This window comes from Helianthus annuus, chromosome 4, assembly GCF_002127325.2.
Source record: "Helianthus annuus cultivar XRQ/B chromosome 4, HanXRQr2.0-SUNRISE, whole genome shotgun sequence".
Lineage (NCBI taxonomy): Eukaryota > Viridiplantae > Streptophyta > Magnoliopsida > Asterales > Asteraceae > Helianthus > Helianthus annuus.
Window position 1 is genome coordinate 176,583,946 of NC_035436.2, and position 24,898 is coordinate 176,608,843.

Consider the following 24,898-nt stretch of genomic DNA (forward strand, 5'->3'; position numbering starts at 1 on the left):
CCAACCTTGCCACTGGTGCAAACACCTCATTGTAATCTATCCCTTCTTGCTGATTGAAACCTTTGACCACCAATCGAGCCTTGTTTCGCGTGACTATACCTCTTTCATCTTTCTTGCACCTAAATACCCATTTAGTGCCAATCTCTCTTTCACCTTTAGGAAGATCAACCAACTCCCAAACCTTCAACTTAGCAAACTGGGCCAATTCCTCTTGCATAGCTTCAACCCATGAATTGTCTTTAAGAGCCATATGAATGTTCTTCGGCTCCTCTTGGGAAATAAAGCAACTATACAAGCACTCATTCACTATCCCAGTCTTCTCAATCGACACAAATAAACCTGTATTCGCTGCTATGCTTCTTCTCGTTTGAACACCTGCAGCAGGATCTCCCAGTATCATGTCAACTGGATGATCTCTATTTGCTCGTGTAGTAGCAACAGCATCGACTTCTAAATTGTCACCAAGGTTTGAGCCAACCTCCCCCTGAATATGCTGATCCGCAAACGGATTAATGAAATCCTCCCCCTGATTGGGTTCGGGTTCATCGTCACTTGAATCAGTATCAGCATCTTGGGAAGGTCCCGGAGCATCTGTTGTATCAACATTCGATCTAGGCATGAACTCGCCTTCATCATCACCAATCACTGTTTGAATCAGCTGAGACTCATCTGCATTGGAAAACTCAGGAATATTAAATGATTTAAAGACACTTTCATAATCATATAATATAGCTGGTCCACTCGTTGACTGTTGAGGTTTGTAAGAAGTGATTTCAACATTAAATACAACCTCAATTTTACCAGTTTTAGATTAAAAACCCTTTTATTCGGTGCGCCAGGTACGTAACCTAGAAAGTAGCCCTCGTCAGCCACCTCACCGAATTTTTGTTTATCTTTATTTCGCACAATGGTGCAGGGTAATCCAAATGGTTCAAAGCCTTCTAAGTTTGGTTTCTTGTTAAACATTAATTCATGACAAGTCTTGTTAAAACGTTTAACAGTCAACACTTTGTTTAGGACGTAGCAAGCTGTATTCACAGCTTCCCCCCAGAAAAGAACTGGTAGCTTAGAATCTGAAAGCATCGTCCTAGCGGCTTCAATCAACGTCCTGTTTTTCCTCTCAGCAACTCCATTCTGTTGAGGCGTATAAGGAGCAGAATATTGATGTTCAATTCCCTTGCGAAGACAATAGAGATCCAGAATACGATTCTTGAACTCCGTGCCATTATCACTCCTTATCCTCTTGATCTTTGCATCATGGACGTTTTCCAATTTTGTAAAAAGATCTATCAGCATCTCTGCCGTCTCATCTTTTGTACCTAAAAAGAAAACCCATGAATAACGTGAGTAATCATCAGTGACAACTAAACAATAGTACTTTCCACCTATGCTCCTCATGTTCACTGGACCGAACAAATCCATGTGAAGTAATTCGAAAGGGGCATCTATGGAATTTACTGTTTTAGATTTATGAGGTTTCTTGTGTTGTTTTCCCTTTTTACATGGAAGACATTTGTCTTCCACTTGAAACCTCCGCAATGGAACCCCTCTCACTAGCTCATTTTTAATAAGATAGTTCATTTTGCGATAGTGAATATGGGCCATGCGTCTGTGCCACAACATCGATTCAGCTTCAGATGCTTTTGATAGTAAACACGCCACCACTGCAGTTGGATCCTTAGCACCCATGTCCATGACAAAAGTGTCATTTCTCCTTGGCGCTCGCATCACTATCCAATCGTCCGGTATCTTCAAACCTGGTTTCAACACTAAAGCTTCATTCTTGGTAAAATGGACCGAGTGACCCTTGTCGCAGACTTGTGACACGCTCATAAGATTGTGTTTAAGCTGCTCAACATAGTTCACTTTGTCCAGTGTGATCTTCCCATTGGTCACCTTTCCTCGGCCTGTAATTCTACCACCTTTTACACCCGCAAAATTCACATGTCCTCCATCATAATCTTCAAATTCAGTCAACAACCTCGCATCCCCCGTCATGTGCCTGGAGCAGCCACTATCAACATACCACAAGTTGATAATCCTCCTTAGCAGCTCCTGCACACACCAACCAAAAGATTAGTTAGTTTGGGGGACCCAAGCCTTAATGGTCTTGGGTCGTCCAAATTCACCAACCACCGGAACATCCATCCAATATCCATTACTCCTAGCTGGAGTCTTGGATCGTAGACCTGTTGGAAATTGATTTTGACTTCCACTAGGTCTTTGGTCCTGAGGGTTCCTATGTGTGTTTGGACTATTTGACCTTTGAAAATTTTGATTTTGATACCAAGAAGCATTATAGTTATAATTTCTAAAGCCATTGTTATAAACATTTCGACCACCATTATTTTGGTATCGATTTTGATATTGACCTTGACTTCTGAAATTATTTGTATTTTGATTGTTCATTCTTGGTGAACTGCTTCTAGGTCTCTCAAATCTGCCTGGTGGAGATCTAGGCTGAAATCTAGGTTGATTTCTTTGAAAACGAGGAACTTGTGGAGTTCCTTTTTCAGCCTTATCCTCACCAACAGCAACTGGCTCTGGTTGCTTAGGAGCAGATTTCTTAGGAGAGTTGGACTCTCTCTCCTGCTTATCACCATTTTTCTCTGGTGACTTCTCTCTCTTCCTCTCATTCACCTGTGCTTCATTCGTTTTGTTAGGACAGCAACTAGCTACATGTCCTTTGGTGTGACATTTGAAGCACGACATCCTTTTCGAAGACTTCTTATCTGAAGCCTTTGAACTAGATTCAGGCTTTGATGATGATGCTTTGGAAGAATCTGGTTCAGTTTGCTTAATTTCAGAATTTTCGTTGTTTTTATTTTTTGCAAACTCTACATTCGATTCATTTTCAATAACAGCTGTCTCATTTTTCATGTCACTTCCTTGAACAAAATTTATCTTTTTAGCAAAAGTCGAAATTTTATTCTTAGGTTGTGAAGTGTTCTTTTTCAAAGCTGGTTTGCTGTTATTATCCTTCTTAGCATCACCTCTCTCAGACTCATCACCTCGACTTGCTGTGGAACTACTTGGTGCTGTTGACATGAAATTTGTTAGCTCATCTTCATCAGGTAGGAATGAATAATCATGACTAAGAGGAGGTGGGACTTCATTATAGCCTTGGAATCCCACACTAGTCTTGCCATTACTCTTCTTTAACCCACCCATCATGTGTTTCATAACAAAAGCAGAATCCCTGAATTGACCCAATTTCTTTTCAAGTTCAACAATTCTGAGTTGAGCATCTGACAACTCTTTGTTTTTATCAGAAATCTCTTTTGTTTTTTCAGCCATCATGTCATGAGCTAAGTCAATGACTTGAAGTTTTTCATTTAATTTGCAGGTTACGGCTTCAATTTCACTTTCATAACCTTTTATTTTCTTCAAGTATGACGTTTCATTTCTTTTAGCAAAAAAGTTTGATTCTTTAATGTTAGACATTTCGCTTACCAAACTTTTGTTTTGTGCAGACAACCTGTCAACCTCACCCTGCAGTTCACTACATTTTAAACACACAGAATTAGATTTTACCTCTCCTGTTTGTTTGTCAAGGTTGGCCATTAGAGCAGCAAGCTGAGCTTCCAATTGTTTATACTTAGCATCCTTTTCCTCAGCTTCTCTTTCATATTCTGACTTTTGTTTTTCATCTTCAGCACCTGTTGTCTGATCAACTTTCTTTTCTTCAGCTCTATTCTCTACCTTCACCTCAGCATCCACTTTCACTTCTGCATCATCTACTTTAGCTTCACCATCATCGATTGGAGTAATCTCTGCCATGAATGCTTGAGAGACATCCCCATCATTTTCTAAGTGAATGCTCCAATCATATGAACCCTCTCTTGCAGTAGAGATCAACGCCTTTGAGCTAGAGTTGCTTGATGCATTCCTGTTGTTTGAACTCTGACTCGAGTTGTCTTGTTTTTGTTTCTGACACTCCCTAGCAAAATGCCCATAACTTTGACAGTTAAAGCACCTCACTTTGGCCTTGTCGAAACCAACAGACCTTCCCACAAACTTTCTTCCTGTTCTGTTCATGAACCTTTTCACACGCCTAGAAATCATGGCCATTTGCCATTGCAAATCCATCTCTTCAAGATCATCAGGGTCAATCTGATCATAGTCTTCATCTAAAGTAGCCGGATCAGAAATCTTTCCCTGAATATAGTTTTCATAGGAAGCAACAAACGAAGCAAGTAGAGCCAGATGCTCTTCAGCAGACTTCACACTCATTGGCATTGACTTAGCAGTAGTACTCTGCTTAGAAGCTGATGTTTTCTTAACTCCTGATGATCCTCCTGAAGCAGCAACAAAACACACGTCACCATCCTGATTCACCATAACCTGCTCATTCTCACATGATAAAAACGCAGTAGCAGAGTCGCTAGAAGCGTTGTGAGATGAAGAAGATGTAAGCCCATTGTACACTGCCGGATCTTGAACCTGATCATATCCAGTATCTTTCTTCTTCATGCTGAGCTCATAAGCTCTCAACTTTCCTACAACCTCTTCAAGCTCTTTTGTTTCATAATCTGCTTCACCCTTGATCATTAAAGTGTAGATATCCCACTTAGTAGGCAAAGCATCTAGCAGCTTGTCATTCTTCTCTACATCAGAATAGCAATCGATCTCATAATTGTCCATTTCTGACATCAGATGGTAGTAACGAGTGATGACGTCTTCAAGTGACTCATGCTTCATGTACTTGAAAACAGCAAACTGCTTCTTCAGTAGATCAATCTTGTTCTTCTTGACATCAGCATTACCAGCGTATCTTTTCTCCAAAGCATCCCACATATCCTTTGAGTTAGTGTACTTTTTGAAGGTATGTTTGATGCTATCAGGCAACGACATTTTGATTGCAGCCAAGGCTCTCTTTTCAGCCTCATACATCTTTTTATCATTATCTTGCATGTTCACATATTCTGTTCGACGTGGTCTGCCCTCAAAGTCGTGTGTTGGATTCACGTAACCATCTTCGATGCATATCCACATGCGCGTATCCTGATATTCAATGAAGGACTGAAAACGATCCTTCCATGTCAAATAGTTCTCCACCTTCATCATCTTAGGTGGTTTGTTGGTAGTACCAACCTCATGCTCCATCTTCAACAACTCGTTCAAAGTAGACATGTTTGACATTTTAACGTTAACAGACTGAGAAAACCGTACGAAAGTTTCCGAAAGCAGTGGTTACTAAGTTACACCGTTAGAATCGTCTCGAAAAGACGAATCCAATGATATATAATGTCAAAGACCGAATTCGGGATTTTTTTTTTGTCCTAAAAATCACACGAGTTCAACGGTGCAAACGGTTCTGTCTAACGAGTTACGGATCAATTTCTATTTGCAAAACACCGAAAAATTTCCGACGCTTGCCAACTGAAATTCCACCACTTAAATTCTCTCTTAATTTCGCTGGTTTTAGGTTAATTTCGCTAGGTGATCAGTTAAATTCGCTGGTCTAATGTATGCTTAATTTCGCTGATGCAGTTCAACAGACAATTTCGCTGATAAGTCAAGTTCGCTGGTGTAGTTCGCTGTGTCAGGTCAGTTCGCTCAATTTCGATTCAGATTTCGCCAAATTCGCTGGTCAATTTCGCTTGTACGATGACCAGTAAATTCGCCGAAAAACCGTGATAATTTCGCTGTGGAAAGTTTTCACGGTTACCAAAGTCGCCTTTGGATTTAATTTCGCCCGTAAGTTTGCTGATTAATTTCGCAGATCAGACAAATTCGCCAGAAACAGCCAATTTCGCCCAGTAACTATGGAAAGTCAATCTGTTTGAAATTTTTGATGATTTTCTGGATTTTCTAACAACTTCCTGCAAAATCAAAGCACCAAATCAGCAACTTAAAACCGAAAATTATGAAGAACTGATTGAATAAACACGAAGAACACGAAGAACAGTCTTCGAATCTTCAAGTCTATCAGCCACAAACTTTTCCAGAATCAGCCAAATCTTTCCAGAAAAACCTGCAAACCACCAAACAAACAAACCAGAAGATCAAAACAGCCAACAAAAATCAAAAATCAGAATCAAAACAACCAAAATTTCAAAAATTTTAAAAACCCTAATTATCAGGTTTCAAAAATTTCGAATTTTTACTCCCTGTTTCTGCAGCAAACAATTCTGAACCGAGCAATCAAGAGCCTAATGCTCTGATACCAATTGTAGGTCCCCTTGATGTTATGGATCTTTAACAGAATCGTCTATCTAACCTAGAGTGCGGAATCCTCTAGATCAGATTGTAGCAGAAAACGTGTAGAATACAGAAACAGCAATTCCAATCAAACCGGGTTTTATTGATTATCTATCAAGACTGATTACAATCAATCAAACCCTAACCACAAACCCTAAATTCGTCCAAGCTAGTGCTCTCACGAAATTATGTCTCTCAAAAACTGTTTTGGCTGATTAACCTTAACCCTAATGTCTAACCTTGTTTATATAACACAAGGTTTACAAGTGGGCTAGGTCAAGACTCTTGGGCTGCGAATTGGACAGGCCCAATTCGCCCCCATCACCCAATTCCTTGGGTTTAGTTAGCCCAAACATAACAACTAACTATTACAAAGCTAAACCCGCTAACTGTTTATCGTTTAACTAATTACAAGATATCCAAAGACCAAATCTAAGCTGTTGTCACAAACATGCACCAACACCTGAGGATCCTTTCGTTAGTTTCATCCTGCCGCTGCATACGATCCTTCATCTGCAAAATCAAAGTAAATACATCACTAGTACTGGGAATATAAGAATTCATAGCAGAAGGAGATGGAGTTTTAGAATTAGTAGGAGTTTGTCTCTTCTCAGCATTCTTCTGGGATCCTGCCGGTGGTGGAGGCAGAATGTTCTGGGACGAGGTGACTGCAGACATTGCCGTGGACATGTTTTTCAATGATGAAGCCATGTAATTCTATGAAATGATTTCGAACAAAAGGTTTTCTTATGAATGAAGCACCAATTGCCCCACGGTGGGCGCCAAACTGTTTTGGTCAAAAATCACACAAGGATAATGTAACCAAACTTTATGTAAACGGGGTATGATGCTTGGTTACTTATAAAAGTAAAGGATCACTTTTATGAGAAATATGCAAAGACACAATGATTTATACGAGGAAAAAGCCCTTGATCAATATATGATCTCCGGCATAAAAAACCTCGGGTGATGGCAACTACCGATCACCAAACTTCAATATAAAAACAAAATGGTTACAACTTCGGATGATAATGAGCTGAGTACAAGGATCACTATTGTTTCGAGTGTCTAAGTGTGTGAGAGTTGCGTTGTATGTCGTGTGTTCTTCCAAATGAGGAAGAGTGGTATTTATACAAGTGTAGGTGACCTATTTTAGGTAAAAAGACTAATAATCAGCTCATTACCCCTTTAGAAATAAAAGACAATCTAGCCTAAATTGCCGCCCTTAAATCAAGCTAAGTTTCCATATCCTTTGCAACGTCCATCTTTGATTAAGCTCGTGCTATAATTGTGAAGACGCGTCCCTTGATTATGATGCTAAGAGCGTATCCTGCTAGATGTTCCTGCAAAATAATGTTGTATTACACGAAGGTAATTATTAGCATGAGGATCCTTTCAATGGTCCATGATCCTGATCCTGAAGTCCTGCTGAGGATCACTGTCTGCCAAAGAAACAAGGATCACTGGTTAGGATCACGTATAAGGATCACGTATGATAAAAATCCAGCCCTAACAGTATGCACACCATTTTGATTTATCTTTGGTCGCAGCTGGTCTGTCATTTTTCCTGGGCCATCTAGCCTTATCACCTAAATTCTGCATCGCAAGGATTAGTTCATTGTTATCAACAGAAAAATAACATTCAGAAATTGGAGGATAATCCTCATCATCCTCTTCTTGTTCAACAGCATGCACATTCTGGTTATCAGATTTATTGAAGGATCTAAATTTATTGTTCTTGAACGAGGATCCTTGCTTCTCTTGCTTTGAGGATCCTGCTAGCCTCTCCTGGATCCTCTTGTCATCCTCTAGCCGGATGAACCTGTGTGCTCGGGTTCTTACCTCATCTAAGTTCCTGCAGGGTGTCATAACAAGATCATCATAGAACAATGAATCCCTAAGCAATCCCATTTTAAAGGCTTCAACAGCCGTGGCTATATCCAAGTTGGGAATGTCTAAGGATTCTTTACTAAATTTGGTAATGTAATCCTTTAGTGATTCATTATGACCCTGGGTTATCCAATATAGATCACTAGTTAATCGTTCAAATTTTCTACTACAAGAAAACTGATTATTGAATAAGTTAACTAGATTAGCAAATGAGGTAATAGAGTAAGGGGGAAGACTTAGCAGCCATTTGAGAGCTGATCCAGTAAGAGTGGATCCAAATCCCTTGCATAGGCATGCTTCCTTTAACCTTTCCGGGATTGGATTGATCTCCATCATCTCCCTCTATTGTGCTATGTGCTCTTAAGGATCCGTCGAACCATCATACAGCTTCATGGTTGGCACATGGAACCTCTTGGGTATCTCAGCATCACAAATTGGTGGTGCAAAACGAGATATCTTATGACTTCCATCTGCAATCTCTGGAATAGGTTTAACCACTCCTGGAACGCTTGATATCATATCCTTTAACTTTTGCAATTCTCTGGCCATGGCGTGGTTGATACCTGTATCCTGCATGAATCCATGGTTAGTTGTAAGAGAATTATTAAGAGTGTTACCTCCCGACGGGTTCAAATTAGGAACACCAAATGTGAACCCATATTGTTGAGACTCTGGAATGACCGAAGGGCCAGTAGAAGCAATGGTCTGCATCGGAATAAAATCTCCCTGGTGGACATCTGAACTTCCTGTTTGCAAACTCCTCAAGGATCCTGGCATCTGGAAGGATCCCTGAAACTGGGATGATCCTGGAACAAAGGAGGATCCTTGAACCTGGGATGATCTTGGAACAAAGGAGGATCCTTGAACCTGGGATGATCCTGGAACAAAGGAGGATCCTTGAACCTGGGATGATCCCGGAACAAAGGAAGATCCTTGATTCTGTTGCGCTCCTGAGTATCCTCCTGAATTCATGAAGGATTCCATATGCTGAGGATAGGATCCTGCTAGCTGGAAATATGAACCAGATGCATGAGTCACTATTGCTGATCCGAAGTGCACTCCTTTTGGTCCACCCACATATTGAACATCTGGAACCACTGATGGCTGAGAAGTAATCACCGGAGTATCAAAATTCAAAGATCTGGGCACCAGTGGGGAATGATCCTCTACCGCTTTCTTTTGTTTCTTGAGATCTCCGATTTCTTTGAGAATCTTTTCATTGGTCTTATCCTGTTGCTGTATATGATCCTTCATCTGCAAAATCAAAGTAAACATGTCACTAGTAGTGGGAGTGTAAGAAGCAGAAGAAGTTGGAGGTTTGGAGAAAATGGGAGTTGGTTTCTTCTCAGCATTTTTCTGAGATCCAGCAGGTGGTGGAGGCAAAGGTGGAATGCCCTGAGACGAATTGACCGCAGACATTGCAGTAGAGGTATTCTTCAATGATGAAGCCATGTATTTGTATGCAATGAACCGGAATGATCACCAACAGAAAAACTTCTTAGGAATGAAGCACCAATGGCCCCACGGTGGGCGCCAAACTGTTTTGGTCAAAGATCTAGTGAGGATAATGCAACCAAACTCTTAGTTACGGGGAATGATGCTTGAAATGAAGAACAATAATAAGGATCACTTCGACGTATATTGCACAAACAACACAAGGATTTATACGAGGAAAAAGCCCTTGATCAATGAATGATCTCCGGCATAAAAAACCTCGGGTGATGGAAACTACCGATCACCAAGCTCAAATAAATCAATAAATGTTTACAACTTCGGATAGTGGCGAGCTAGGTACAAGGATCACTATAGTTAACTGTGTAAAAGTGTGTGAAAACTATTAAGTGTTTGTTGAAAGCTTCAAGAATGCTGTTGTACGAGAATGTGTGTAGCTGAAAGTGGCTAAGTGTTCTAAAAATAGCTCGTCACCCCTTTAAAAATAAAAGCTAACTAAGCTAACTAATTATCCGACTTTTGTGCCATGCTCCCACGTTCTCCACAACGTCCATTTCCATTCAAACGTGTGCGAAATACCCGTGGAATATTCCTTAGTAACGTTGCCAAGACAAAGTCAAGCCTGTTATTCCTGCAAAACAATACGAAACATAAACAAACAATCATTAGTATGAGGATCCTTAAGGTGATCCATGATCCTGATCCTGAAGGTCTTCTGAGGATCACTATCTGTCACAGAAGTAAGGATCACTATTAGGATAACATGTAAGGATCACTAATTGTTAGAAAATCCTCCCCTAACAATTACCCTTTTCATTTCTAACCATTTTGTCCGCAGGATCCTTATTGACAGAGGAAGCTCAGTGAACATTATCCAGCTTGATGTTCTCAAGAAAATGGGTATTCCTGAATCGGATATCATACCAAGATCCTTCGTGCTCGTGGGATTTAGTGGCGAAACTAAGAATACCCTGGGGGACGTTAAACTCCCAATATACATAGAAGGCCTACATTCTTATCAAAAATTTTGTGTCATTGACTGTTTATCTTGTTGTAATGTTATCCTTGGCAGGCCCTGGATACACGATATGAAGGCAGTTCCATCTACCTACCATCAATGTGTGAAGCTCCCTAGTCCTTGGGGAATAGTCAAGATTGACAGTGATCAGCAGGAGGCTAAGAACTGCTACACTTCATCGATGAAACCAGCCTCGAAGTCAAGGGAGCAATAGCAATCAAAGTATCCTCCAAGGAATGTCTTGGAGGCAAGAGAGCAGGATGTGGTAGAAATCCTCATGGATCCTGATGATCATGAATCCAAAATTTATATCGGATCAGGGATCCTTGGCAAAATGAAAGAAGATCTCGTATCATTCCTCAAAAGAAGGAAGACTACCTTTGCATGGAAACACGAGGATATGACAGGTATATCTAAGGATATTATCACTCATAAACTTGGCATTGACAGGTCATTCAAACCAATCCACCAAAAAAGGAGGAAGTTTGCACCGGAAAGAAATGCCATTATCCAGGAAGAGGTAGAGAAATTGCTTCGGGCAGGTATGATTAGAGAGGTCAAGTATCCAAGATGGTTGGCCAATGTGGTTGTTGTTCAAAAGAAAAATGGAAAGTGGAGGGTATGTGTCGATTTCACAGATTTAAATAAGGCATGTCCCAAGGATCCTTTCCCATTACCCCACATTGACTCCATGGTGGATGCAACGGCGGGTCATGAACTGTTGACTTTTATGGATGCTTCATCTGGATTTCAACAAATTCAGATGGAACCATCTGATCAAGAGGATACGACTTTTATGACTCCAACCGGTTTATATTGTTATATTGCTATGCCGTTTGGATTAAGGAATGCAGGTGCAACATATCAAAGGCTGGTGAATATGATGTTTTAAGGATCAGATTGGGCAAACTATGGAGGTCTACATAGATGATATGGTGGTGAAATCCATAAAAGCCGAGGATCACCTAAGGGACTTGGAGGAAGCATTCGATATCCTTGACAAATATAACATGAAACTTAAGCCTTCAAAGTGTCACTTTGGTGTTAAAGCAGGTAAATTCTTAGGATACATGGTGACCAAGAGAGGCATTGAAGCTAGCCCGGAACAGATCAAAGCCTTGGTGAATATCAAATCTCCTGCCAATGCTAAGGATGTCCAAAGGCTAACAGGCAGGATAGCAGCTTTGAACAGATTCATATCCAAATCCTCAGAGAAGTGCAAAGAATTCTATGATATCCTAAGGAAGAACAAGAAATTTGAGTGGACTGAGAAGCATGAGAATGCCTTACAAGCTCTCAAAGATTACCTATCCTCAGCCCCAGCCTTGATGAAACCGGAGAAAGGAGATGTGCTATCCTTATATCTTGCAGTATCCTTAAAAGCAGTAAGTGCAGTCCTTGTTAAGGATCACGAAGGTACACAAAATCTTGTCTATTATGTAAGTAAGAGTTTACTTGATGCCGAATCCAGGTATTCACACCTTGAAAAGCTTATTCTTGCATTAATTATGGCATCTACTAAGTTGAGACATTATTTTGAAACTCATGTTATTGTTGTTCAAACTAATTTTCCAATTAAGAATGTCCTCAGGAAACCAGAGATGTCAGGAAGGATGGCTAAGTGGGCAGTGAAGCATAGTGCCTATGATATAAGATATGAGCCTAGGACAGTCATCAAATCCCAAGCATTGGCTGACTTTGTGGCTGATTTCAGTAGTGATTTACAAAAAGAAGCTGAGTTAGAAGTCCAGCAGCTAGAGGAGACCAAGGATCCTTGGATACTCTATACTGATGGATCCTCAAATGTCAAAGGCACAGGGCTTGGAATACTACAAAAATCGCCACAAGGGGACATAATACCCCACTCTATAGCTTGTGAGTTTCAAACCACTAACAATGAGGCTGAGTATGAAGCCTTGATTGCTGGTTTGCAAATTGCTAAGCATATGAGGATCATGTATCTTGAGGTACATGTAGATTCATTATTAATTACAAATCACTTTAATGGATCCTATGCTGTTAAAGGTGAAAAGCTAACCAAATATTTAGAGATAGTTAAAGAGTTGGCACTCTCTTTTGTTTCCTTTAGTTTGACACAGGTACCAAGGGAAGAAAATACAGAAGCTGATGCATTGTCTAACTTAGGTTCATCCTTGAAGATCCCGAAGGATATAAGTATCCCCATTATCCATATCTTGGCTCCTGCCACCGAGGATCATGTGGCCATGGAAATAGGGGAGGATTCTGGGATTATCCCTAGTGAGGATACTCAATCTTATTCAGGATCAGGATCATGGATCTCACCAATCATGAGATACTTACAACACGGAGAGATTCCTACGGGAGAAAATCCTAGGGCTTTCAAAATTAAGGTATCTCAATTCACAATCTTAAATAATATATTGTATAAGCGATCTCTTGCAGGACCATATTTAAGATGCATTGAGGATCCTGAAGTCCAAGAGGTTTTAAAAGACTTCCATGAAGGAGATTGTGGAAACCACACTGGGGGCAGGGCATTGTTCTCAAGGATCCTAAGGACAGGATACTACTGGCCAACTATGAAAAGTGATGTTGTGGAATATGCTAAGAAGTGTGATCCTTGTCAGAGACACAGCAATATCCTTCATCAGCCGACTGAATTTCTACATCCTATATCCTCCTCTTGGCCATTTATGAGATGGGGCATGGATATAGTTGGTAAGCTCCCTAAGGCACCTGGTGGAAAAGTGTTCATGCTGGCCATGACGGATTACTTCTCCAAGTGGATAGAAGCTGAAGCTTTTGCCCAAGTCAGAGAAAAGGAAGTTATATCCTTCATTAAAAGAAATATTATAACTAGATTTGGTATTCCTTCTGAAATTATATGTGATAATGGTTCCCAATTTATTGGGGGCAGAACTACTAACTTTTGTGACAACTGGGGGATTAAGATGATAACATCAACACCAGTCCACCCACAAGCTAATGGTCAAGCAGAATCATCCAACAAGATCATCATCAACAATTTGAAGAAGAAGCTTGGATCCAAGAAAGGGAAATGGGCAGAAGAATTACCTTATGTGCTTTGGGCTGATAGGACAACCCCTAAGAATGCTACTGGTCAAACACCATTCTCTTTGGTATTTGGGGCAGAATCAGTGATCCCAACAGAAATGGTGGTTCCAACTGCTAGAACAAGTACCCGTGATCCTGAGGAAAATGATGAGAACTTGGCTCAAGACCTGGATACTATTGAGGAAATAAGGGATCTGGCTAGGATAAGGATGGCTAGTTATCAACAACGAATGGCTGGTGCTTACAACAAAAATGTTAGGATCAGGAAATTTCAGATTGGTGATATGGTATTAAGGAAAGCATTTCAGAATACCACCAATCCTGCTGATGGAAAATTGGCACCAAAATGGGAAGGCCCTTATTTGATTGAAGCTGAAGCAGGAAAGGGGGCATATAGATTGCTGACCATGGAAGGTGATTTGTTACCAAGAGCTTGGAATGCTGTCCATTTGAAGAAATATTTCATGTGAGCAGGATCCTCATGGCAAGATGATCCTTACATTAGGGGTATCCTTGAAGGATCCTTAAAGCATCAATGATCCTTATTCTGGTAATATCCTAATTTTGAACTATTTCATTTCCTTATTTTCTCATATAAGGATAAGGATCATGTGTCCTTTATCCTTCTCTCACAAGATTTTGAGTTTTGAAAGTTCAGGAATCCTTAGCAAAGCGTTTATTATCTACAGAAGCAATCCAATTCCTTGGGTTTAACCCCAGTTATTTGGGCTTGACCCCAGTTCCGCCTGTAGCGCTCGATGATCCTAGTATAGTTCAAGGCAGTGGGACCAGTACTCGCTTTAGGGGCTGATAATTCCATTGTACTGGCTATACCTAGGATCCTACGTATAATGGTAGACGTACCATACATCCGTTCCTAAGGTTTCTAACGTTTTCACATTGGCTAAGGTTTTGGCATTGTCATGTCACTAAGCTTGGATAGTCACCAGTTAGGGCCATACTCCAGTTCACATACGATCCTTGGGCTTATCCCCAGTTATCCTTGGGCTTGTCCCCAGTTATCCTTGGGCTTGTCCCCAGTTGCTAACTCTTATCTTATATTGGCTTAGTCCCAAGTTATGCTCTATTTCAGGTCCTTGAAGTTAAACAACGAGGGATCCTTGATCCTTACTTCTCCCTAAGGTTTATCTTATAGTTATCCTGATTATGGTTAGGATCCTAGCTTGGATCCTCAGGTATGATCCTTAACTATTTCAATTCTATTCGTTGATTATTTGAATAACCCTTATACTTTGACAACTGAACTTATAATCCTTAAAACATATACTACTTTTCGGGATTTTTCAACTATAGGATATTTGATCATGGATCATATCCTAAATATTTTCAATCTGACTTATTCAAAATTGCTCATTTAATAAGTGTACATCAAAACAATTGAGAATTAAAGGAACCAAAAGGATAATAACACAAGATAAGCGACAAAAGATTAAGATTTTATTTATTAACAAAAAGACTAACCCTTCAAAGGTTGTCAAAATTACCTACCCCGAGCATCTACCAGCAATACGTGGCCCGTCCGCTGGGGTAGGCAAAGGGTGTCCATGATAATAGGTTCAAAGTAGTGCAGGAATATAAAGGCGGCAGGATCACAATGGCTTCATCCCCCAAACAGAGGATCCCTGCACCATTTGCAATCCTGCCTATTGTCTGAAGGATCCTAGATCCTTAATCCTAAAAACTATTGTTCAGTACAAACCATTAAATTGTTTAACAAACTACCATCAAACAAAAAAAATTGGGCTTCGGCTATGTCTAGAAGTTTCTTTCATCGCCCAATCATGCAGCCTAGACCTTCACTGCATCACCACCTCCGGCTCCACTTGCTTCACCACCTTCACCCTTGCCTCCAGCCTCAATGGTCAGGATCTCTTCAGCCTCTTCTTCATCCTCCAGTTCAGCCAGCCTTGCCTTCCAGCCCTCCACATCCCAGGTGCTCTTGTCAAAAGCAGGATCCTGAGCTTCCAGGGCCATTTGCAGCTTGGTCTTGTACATTGCTATGGCGGCGGAGACCTTGGCATCCTCGGTGATCTCATGCCTCTCGTAGTCAAAGTTGATCAACACCTTGGCCGTCTCGTTTCGGGCATTCTGGAGATCCTTCTGAAGATCAGCAATCTTGAGGTCCTTTAGCACTGCAACCTGTTGAAGATCAGCAATCTTACTGTTTTGGTTAAAAATCTAATGAGGATAATGCAACCAAACTCTTAGTTACGGGGAATGATGCTTGAAATGAAGAACAATAGTAAGGATCACTTCAATGTAAATTGCACAAACAACACAAGGATTTATACGAGGAAAAAGCCCTTAATCAATGAATGATCTCCGACACAAAAAACCTCGGGTGATGGAAACTACCGATCACCAAGCTCAAATAAATCAATAAAGTTTACAACTTCGGATAGTGACGAGCTAAGTACAAGGATCACTATGGTTATTCGTGTGAAAGTGTGAGAATTGTTAAGTGTTTAGTGAAAGCTTTGAGACTGCGATTGCTCGAGAGTGTGTGTGTAAATGAAAATGGCTAAGTGTTCTAAATTTAGCTCGTCGCCCCTTTAAAAATGAAAGCTAACTAAACTAACTAATTGTCCGACTTTTGTGCCATGCTCCCACGTTCTCCACAACGTCCATTTCTATTCAAATGTGTGCGAAATACCCGTGGAATATTCCATAGTAACGTTGCCAAGACCAAGTCAAGCTCAATACTCCTGCAAAACAATAGTAAACACAAACAGCCAATCGTTAGTATGAGGATCCTTAGGGTGATCCATGATCCTGATCCTAAAGCTCTTCTGAGGATCACTATCTGTCACAGAAGCAAGGATCATTATTAGGATAGCAAATAAGGATCACTAATTGTTAGAAAATCCTCCCCTAACAATTGCCCCCAAAATATAAGGAGTAAAATGTAAAATTAACGAGTTATGTTTTCTTGATCTTATCTGCAAAAAACTCAACGGAATTATAGCCGTTATCATCGAACTATCCGTTGCATTATGACGTCACAGAAGTGACACCCCTGCAAAATCATCATTATAAATAGGAGATATAGATATGATCGTTTGCATTTAAAATCCAGAGCTACTCCCTTTATAACCGCATTCAGAAGATCAAACAGGTATTCTCCTCTTCATCTTCTCTCTTTACTTGCTCTGTTTTCCTTCTTTTTTCAATTACTTCGTTCAAAATGTTGCTCCGGAACTCCCTTGCTAAAGATCACCAGAAAGTAAGCCCCTTCAAGAGTCAAGGGATCATCACAGATTCCGCTAAAGAACGCTGCATTTTCACCGATCCTCAAATTGACAGGGTCCGGTATTGTTTTCCCGCAAACACCGTGTTCAAACCCTATGATCCTACTGCCCTGAGCGATCACACTTCTGATTCATGGGTTGCCTTCCCTGTGACCCCGTTTGCCATAGGCTACACATATCCCTTTCCAGCTTTCACCCAATCCTTCTTTTCCCTGACCGGCATATCTTACATCCAAGCCATGCCGATGATCTTGATGGTTTTGTATACCCTTGAAAGGATCATCGAGCAGGAGGGGATAGATTTAGGCATGGCTGAATTAGGAGAACTGTATGATCTTACCACCTTTGGTTCCCATTGCTATCTGTTCAAACGAAGGCCTGGGGAGGAGCATCCAATCTTCAAAGCCACCAAGAATGATACCAACTGGAAGCGGCGCTTCTTTTTCGTGAGAAGAGATTCTATCCCTGATGGGAAGGATCTACCCAAGAAGTGGGCTACCCATGGTAGGATGAAGGATCCTGAGGAGGATCACCATAGAACTTATCCTTCAGAATAAGGATCACTGACATTCTTTTGCTTTTTTTTTGTTGTGCAGCTATCTCCGTTTCACACCTCAGATTAACTCCTGCTGCTAAAGAGAGACTCTTGGCTTTCAAGAGACTTGATCCTGAAACAAGAACTTTCAAGACTACCACCCAAGATTCTCAGGAAGTATCCTCTGGTTCTGTCACGATGTCAAGTAAGTATCCTTGTCTAAAGGTTCAATTAAATAATAAAATTTAAGTAAAATTAAGATACTTATCTTGTTTTGGTTGTGTAGGTGCTGGAAAATCCACCAAGTCTGCTTCGAAGTTCAGCATCACCGATCTCACCAATGTCAAATCCTCGAGAAAGAAGACTCCTGCTAGCCCCACTGCTTCAATCCCCAAGGCACCCCTCAGAGGGAAGGGAGGCAAGAAGAGAAAGGCCTCCGAAGCTGAGGATCTGCAAGGCCTCCCCTTGATCCGCCAACAATTCATGGACTACTTCAATGAGGTAAGGATCACTGTCCCTGCTTGTATATCCTGCTTGTATGAGGATCATTTGGTCCTGACATTATCCTTTGTCTCCCTTGCAGAAATTTGCTGAGATCGAAACCTATGTTGGCCACGTTGAGGATCAGGATAGCAAGATTGCTGATCTTCAACAGGTTGCCGTGCTGAAGGACCTCAAGATAGCTGATCTTCAGAAGGATCTCCAGAACACCAAGAATGAGGCTGCCAAGATGCTGATCAACTTTGATTATGAGAAGCACGAGATCACCCAGGATGCCAAGGTCTCCGCCGCCATAGCAATGTACAAAATCCAGCTGCAAATGGCCATGGAAGCTCAGGATCCTGCTTTTGACAAGAGCACCTGGGATGTGGAGGGCTGGAAGGCAAGGCTGGCTGAACTGGAGGACGATGAAGAGGCTGAGGAGATCCTGACACTTGAGGCTGGAGGCAGTGGCAAGGATCAGGGTGGTGAGGCAAGCGGAGCTGGTGGTGAAGATGCAGCGAAGGTCTAAGCTGCAGGATTGGGCGATGAAGGAAACTTCTAGACATAGCCGAAGCCCAATTTTTTTTTGTTTAGTGGTTGTTTTGTTGAACAATGATGGTCTGTACTTTTGAAGAATAGTTTTAGGTTTAAGGATCAAGGATCCTTCAGACAATAGGCAGGATTGCAAATGGTGGAGGGATCCTCTGTTTGGGGGATGAAACCATTGTGATCCTGCCGCCTTTATGTTCCTGCACAACTTCAAACCTATTATCATGGACACCCTTTACCTACCCCAGCGGACGGGCCACGTTTTGCTGGTAGATGCTTGGGGTAGGTAATTTTGACAACCTTTAAAGGGTTAGTCTTTTTTGTTAATAAATAAAATCTTAACCTTTTGTCGCTTATCTTGTGTTGTTATCCTTTTGGTTCCTTTGATTCTCAATTGTTTTGGTATACACTTATTAAATCAGTAGTTTTAAATAAGTCAGATTGAAAACATTTAGGATATGATCCTTGATCAAATATCCTGTAGTTGTAAAACCCCAAAAAGTAGTATATGTTTTAAGGATCATAAGTTCAGTTGTCAAAGTATAAGGGTTATTCAAATAAACAATGAATAAGATAAAAATAGTTAAGGATCATACCTGAGGATCCAAGTTAGGATCCTAACCATAATCAGGATAATTATAAGATAAACCTTAGAGAGAAATAAGGATCAAGGATCCCTAGTGGTTTAACTTCAAGGACCTGAAATAGAGCATAACTTGGGACTAAGCCAATATAAAATAAGAGTTAGCAACTGGGGACAAGCCCAAGGATAACTAGGGACAAGCCCAAGGATAACTGGGGACAAGCCCAAGGATAACTGGGGACAAGCCCAAGGATCGTATGTAAACTGGAGTATGGCCCTAGCTGGCGACTATCCAAACTTAGTGACATGAAAATGCCAAAACCTTAGCTAACGTGAAAACGTTAGAAACCTTAGGAACGGATGTATGGTACGTCTACCATTATACGTAGGATCCTAGGTATAGCCAGTACAATGGAATTATCAGCCCCTAAAGCGAGTACTGTTCCCAATGCCTTGAACTATACCAGGATCATCATGCGCTACAGGCGAAACTAGGGTCAAGCCCAAATAACTGGGGTTAAACCCAAGGATCTGGATTGCTTCTGTAGATAATCAATATTATGCTAAGGATACCTGAACTTTCAAAACTCAAAATCTTGTGAGAGAAGGATAAAGGACACATGATCCTTATCCTTGTATGAGAAAATAAGTAAATGAAATAGTTCAAGATTAGGAAATTACCAGAATAAGGATCATTGATGCTTCAAGGATCCTTCAAGGATACCCCTAATGTAAGGATCATAGGCGCCAGAAGGATCCTGCTCACATGAAATATTTCTTCAAATGGACAGCATTCCAAGCTCTTGGTAACAAATCACCTTCCATGGTCAGCAATCTATATGCCCCTTTCCTGCTTCAGCTTCTATTAAATAAGGGCCTTCCCACTTTGGTGCCAACTTTCCATCAGCAGGATTGGTGGTATTATGGAATGCTTTCCTCAATACCATATCCCCAACTTGAACTTCCTGATCCTGACATTTTTGTTGTAAGCACCAGCCATTCTTTGTTGATAACTGGCCATCCTTATCCTTGCTAGATCCCTGATTTCTTCAATAGTATCTGTTTTGGTCAAAAATCACACAAGGATAATGTAACCAAACTTTATGAAAACGGGGTATGATGCGTGGTTAATTATGAAAGTAAAGGATCACTTCTGTGATAAAGATGCAAAGACACGATGATTTATACGAGGAAAAAGCCCTTGATCAATGAATGATCTCCGGCATAAAAAACCTCGGGTGATGGCAACTACCGATCACCAACTTCAATATAACAAAAATATGATTACAACTTTGGATGATAATGAGCTGAGTACAAGGATCACTGAGTGTCTAAGTGTATGTGAGTTGTGTCGTATGTCGTGTGTGTTCTTCCAAATGAAGAAGGGTGGTACTTATACATGTGTAGGTGACCTATTTTAGGTAGAATGACTAATTATCAGCTCATTACCCCTTTAGAAATAAAGACAATCTAGCCTAAATTGCTGCCCATAAATCAAGCCTAGTTTCCATATCCTGTGCAACGTCTTTCTTCGATTAAGCTCTTGCCATATTTGTGAAGACGCGTTCCTGGATCATGATGTCTAGAGCATATCCTGCTAGATGTTCCTGCAAAACAATATTGTATTGAGTGGAAATGGCTGTTAGTATGAGGATCACCATAATCCCCCATGATCCTGATCTTGAAGTTCTGCGGAGGATCACTGTCTGCCAAAGAAACAAGGATCACTGGTTAGGATCATGTGTAAGGATCACCTATAATAAAAATCCAGCCCTAACAATTGCCCCCAAAATATAAGGAGTTAATTGTAAATAGACGAGTTATATTTTGTTTTGATCTTATCTCTAACGGGCGATTCCGGATAACTAGCCGTTACACATGGACTAGCCGTTGTGATAATTACGTCACAGATGTGACAATCCCTGCAAATCATCATTATAAATAGGAGATAGGGTTAGGATCATTCGGTATTTAAATTCGAGGTATCTTCCCTTTATAATCACAACCGAAGACTTGATCAGGTATCCTCTTCTTCTCTCTTTTCCTTCTTCCTTCCCTTTGCTCTGTTTTTTTTTGCTTCTACTCTGTTTCCGTCTTGTCATAAACATGTTGCTCCGGAATTCTCCACACAAGGATTCTAATAAGGATAGTCCTTTAAAAAGCCAGGGGATTATCAAGGATTCTCCTACGGAGAGGTGTTGTTTTACTGATGTTCACATAGACAGAATTCGTCATTGTTTTCCGGCGAATGCGGTTTTCAAGTCCTTCACACCTACCGCTCTGAGTGATTCTGTTTCGGATACCTGGGTGGCTTTTCCTGCTACTCCATTCACCATAGGGTATTCATATCCTTTTCCATCCTTCACCCAATCCTTCTTTTCTTTAACCGGCATCTCTTATATCCAAGCTATGCCGATGATCTGGAGGGTCCTGTATACCTTCGAAAGGATCATTGAGCAGAGAGGGATTGATCTGGGCATGACGGAGTTGGCCGAGTTTTACGATCTTACCACTTTTGGCTCTTACCGGTATCTGCTGAAACGGAAAGCCGGGGAGGATCACCCTGTCTTCAAGGTCACCAAGAATGATTCTAACTGGAAGCGTCGTTTTTTCTTTGTTAGAAGGGATTCCATCCCGGATGGGAAGGATCTGCCCAAAGAATGGGCCACTCATGGTAGGATAGAGGATCCTCTAAGGATCATTGTCAGCCTTGTCCCATATGATGAGGATCACTAATATCTCTTTTTATTTTTTGTGCAGCTATATCCATTGCTCATCTGAAATTAAGCCCTGCTGCAAAAGAGAGAGTTCTAGCTTTTAAAAAGCTTAATCCTGAAGTCAGAAGTTTCCAGGTCACCGTCCTAGATTCTCAAGAAGTATCCTCTGCATCTGCCACTATGTCAAGTAAGTATCCTTACAGAAAATAAATTATATGTAGGATTGTTTGATTAATAAAGCAACTTATCTTGTTTTTTGATTGTGTAGGTGCCGGAAAGTCTGCCAGGTCTGTCAAATCAGCTTCTAAATTTGGGTTAAGTGATCTTGCCAATGTTACGTCTTCAAAGAAGAAGGCTTCGGTTGCTAGTCCTTCTGCTTCAGCCCCTAAATTACCCATTAGGGGTAAGGGAAAGAAGAGGAAAGTTTCTGAGGATCTTCAAGGATTCCCCCTCCTCCGTCAGCAATTTCTTGATTCTGTCAACGAGGTCAGGATCACTGCCCCTGTTGGTTATCCTGATGGTTTTTGAGGATCACCCGTGTCTGACGTTATATCCTGTTGTTTTTGCAGAAACTTAATGAAATAGAATCTTATGTTGGCCACGTTGAAGATCAGGATCGCCAGATTGCCGACCTTCATCAAATGGGTGTGCTGAAGGATCTCAAGATCACTGATCTTGAGAAGAAGATCCGGGCTGTTAAGGATGAGGCTGTCAAAGCATTGATCAAGTTCGATTATGAGAAGCATGACATTACTCAGGACGCTAAAGTTTCTGCCGCGATAGCTATGTACAAAATACAACTGCAGATGGCCACGGAGGCTCAGGATCCTTCTTTTGATAAGAGCACATGGGACATTGAAGGCTGGAAGGCAAGGCTAGCAGAGTTGGAGGATGACGATGATGTTGAGGATATCCTTATGCTTGAAGGTAGAGATGCTGGTAAGGATCAGGGGGAGGCGAGTGGAGCTGGTGGTGATGGTGCAGAGAAGGTTTGAGCTGCAAGATTGGGCAATGATGGAAACTTCTAGACATAGCCGGAGCCCAATTTATTAAATTTTGATAGTAGTTTGTGGTGTTTGAAACAATTATGGTTTGTAATCTTCGAACAATAGTTTTTAGGGTTAAGGATCCTGGATCCTTCGAACAATGGGTAGGATTGCAAAAGGTGGAGGGATCCTCTGTTTGGGGGATGAAGCCTTTGTGATCCTGCCGCTTTAATTTTCCTGCACAATGCTAAGACCGCATAGACAATGGACACCCTTTGCCAACCCATGTGGACGGGCCACGTTTTGCTGGTAGAAATGTGGGTTGGCAATTTTGACAACTTTTTGAAAGGGTTAATGATCCTTTTGTTTAATAATATAACTTTAATCTTTCTGGCTTATCTTGTGTTGTTATCCCTCAATAATCCTCTTATTTCTCAATTGCTATATTTGTTAAAATAACAAGAGTTGAAAAAGTGTTTAATAAACTTAGGATATGATCCTAGATCAAATATCCTCATATTGAAAATTCTCAAAGAGTTTTAGTTCAAGGATCATAGGTTCGGTTGTCAAAGTATAAGGGTTGGTTAGGATAAAGAGTATAATCAAAAATAGTCAAGGGTCATACCTGAGGATCCACGTTAGGATCCTAACCTTCAATCAAGATAATCATAGATAAGACTTTGATAGCTAATAAGGATTAAGGACCCTTATATGTTTAGACTTCCAGAACCTGAAAAGTGAGATATAACTTGGGACTAAGCCAATGTAAAAGATAAATTAGTAACTGGGGACGTGCCCAAAGGATAACTGAGAATGATCCCAGAGGATCACTGGGGACAAGCCCATAGGATAACTGGGGATGATCCCAGAGGATCACTGGGGACAAGCCCATAGGATAACTGGGGACAAGCCCAAAGGATCGTATGTAAACTGGAGTATGGCCCTTTCTGGCAACTATCCAAACTTAGTGACATGAAAATGTCAAAACCTTAGCTAACGTGAAAACGTTAGAAACCTTAGGAACGGATGTATGGTGCGTCCACCATTATACGTAGGATCCTAAATATAGCCAGTACAATGAGGTTGTCAGCCCCGAAAGTGGGTACTGGTCCCAAAGACGTGAACTATACCAGGATCATCGTGCGCTGCTGGCGGAAACTGGGGATAATCCCAAGGATAACTGGGGTTGCACCCAAGGATCTGTGGTGCTTTTGGAGATCTTTGACGATTTGCTGAAGATACCTGAACTATCATAACTCAAATGGTTTGTGAGTAGAGGATGAAGGATACATGATCCTTATCCTTAGGCAAAAAGTAAGAAAATGCAACAGTTTTAGGATAAGCATATTACCAGAGTAAGGATCACCGATATCTCCAGGATCCTTCAAGGATACTTCAATGTAAGGATCACATGCAGGAAGGATTATGTTCACATGAAATATTTCTTTAAGTGAACAGCATTCCAGGCTCTTGGTAACAAGTTTCCTTCCATGGTTAGCAACCTGTATGCCCCCTTTCCTGCTTCAGCTTCAATCAAGTAGGGACCTTCCCATTTTGGTGCTAGCTTCCCGTCAGCAGGATTGATAGTATTTTGAAATGCTTTTCTCAACACCATATCTCCGACTTGGAACTTCCTTATCCTGACATTCTTGTTGTAGGCACCAGCCATCCTTTGTTGGTAGCTTGCCATCCTTATCCTAGCTAGATCCCTGTTTTCCTCAATAGTATCCAAATCCTGAGCTAGGATTGTAGCATTTTCTTCAGGATCACGAGCACTTGTTCTAGCAGTTGGGATCACCATCTCTGTTGGGATCACTGCTTCTGCCCCAAATACTAAAGAGAAGGGTGTTTGACCGGTGGCATTCTTGGGAGTTGTCCTATCAGCCCATAGCACATAAGGTAACTCTTCTGCCCATCTCCCTTTCTTGGATCCTAGCCTCTTCTTCAGATTGTTGATGATGATCTTGTTGGATGATTCTGCTTGACCATTGGCTTGTGGGTGAACTGGTGTTGATGTGATCATCTTGATTCCCCAACTGTCACAAAAGTTAGTGGTTCTGCTTCCAATGAATTGGGAGCCATTATCACATACAATTTCAGAGGGAATGCCAAATCTAGTTATAATGTTTCTTTTAATGAAGGATATGACTTCCTT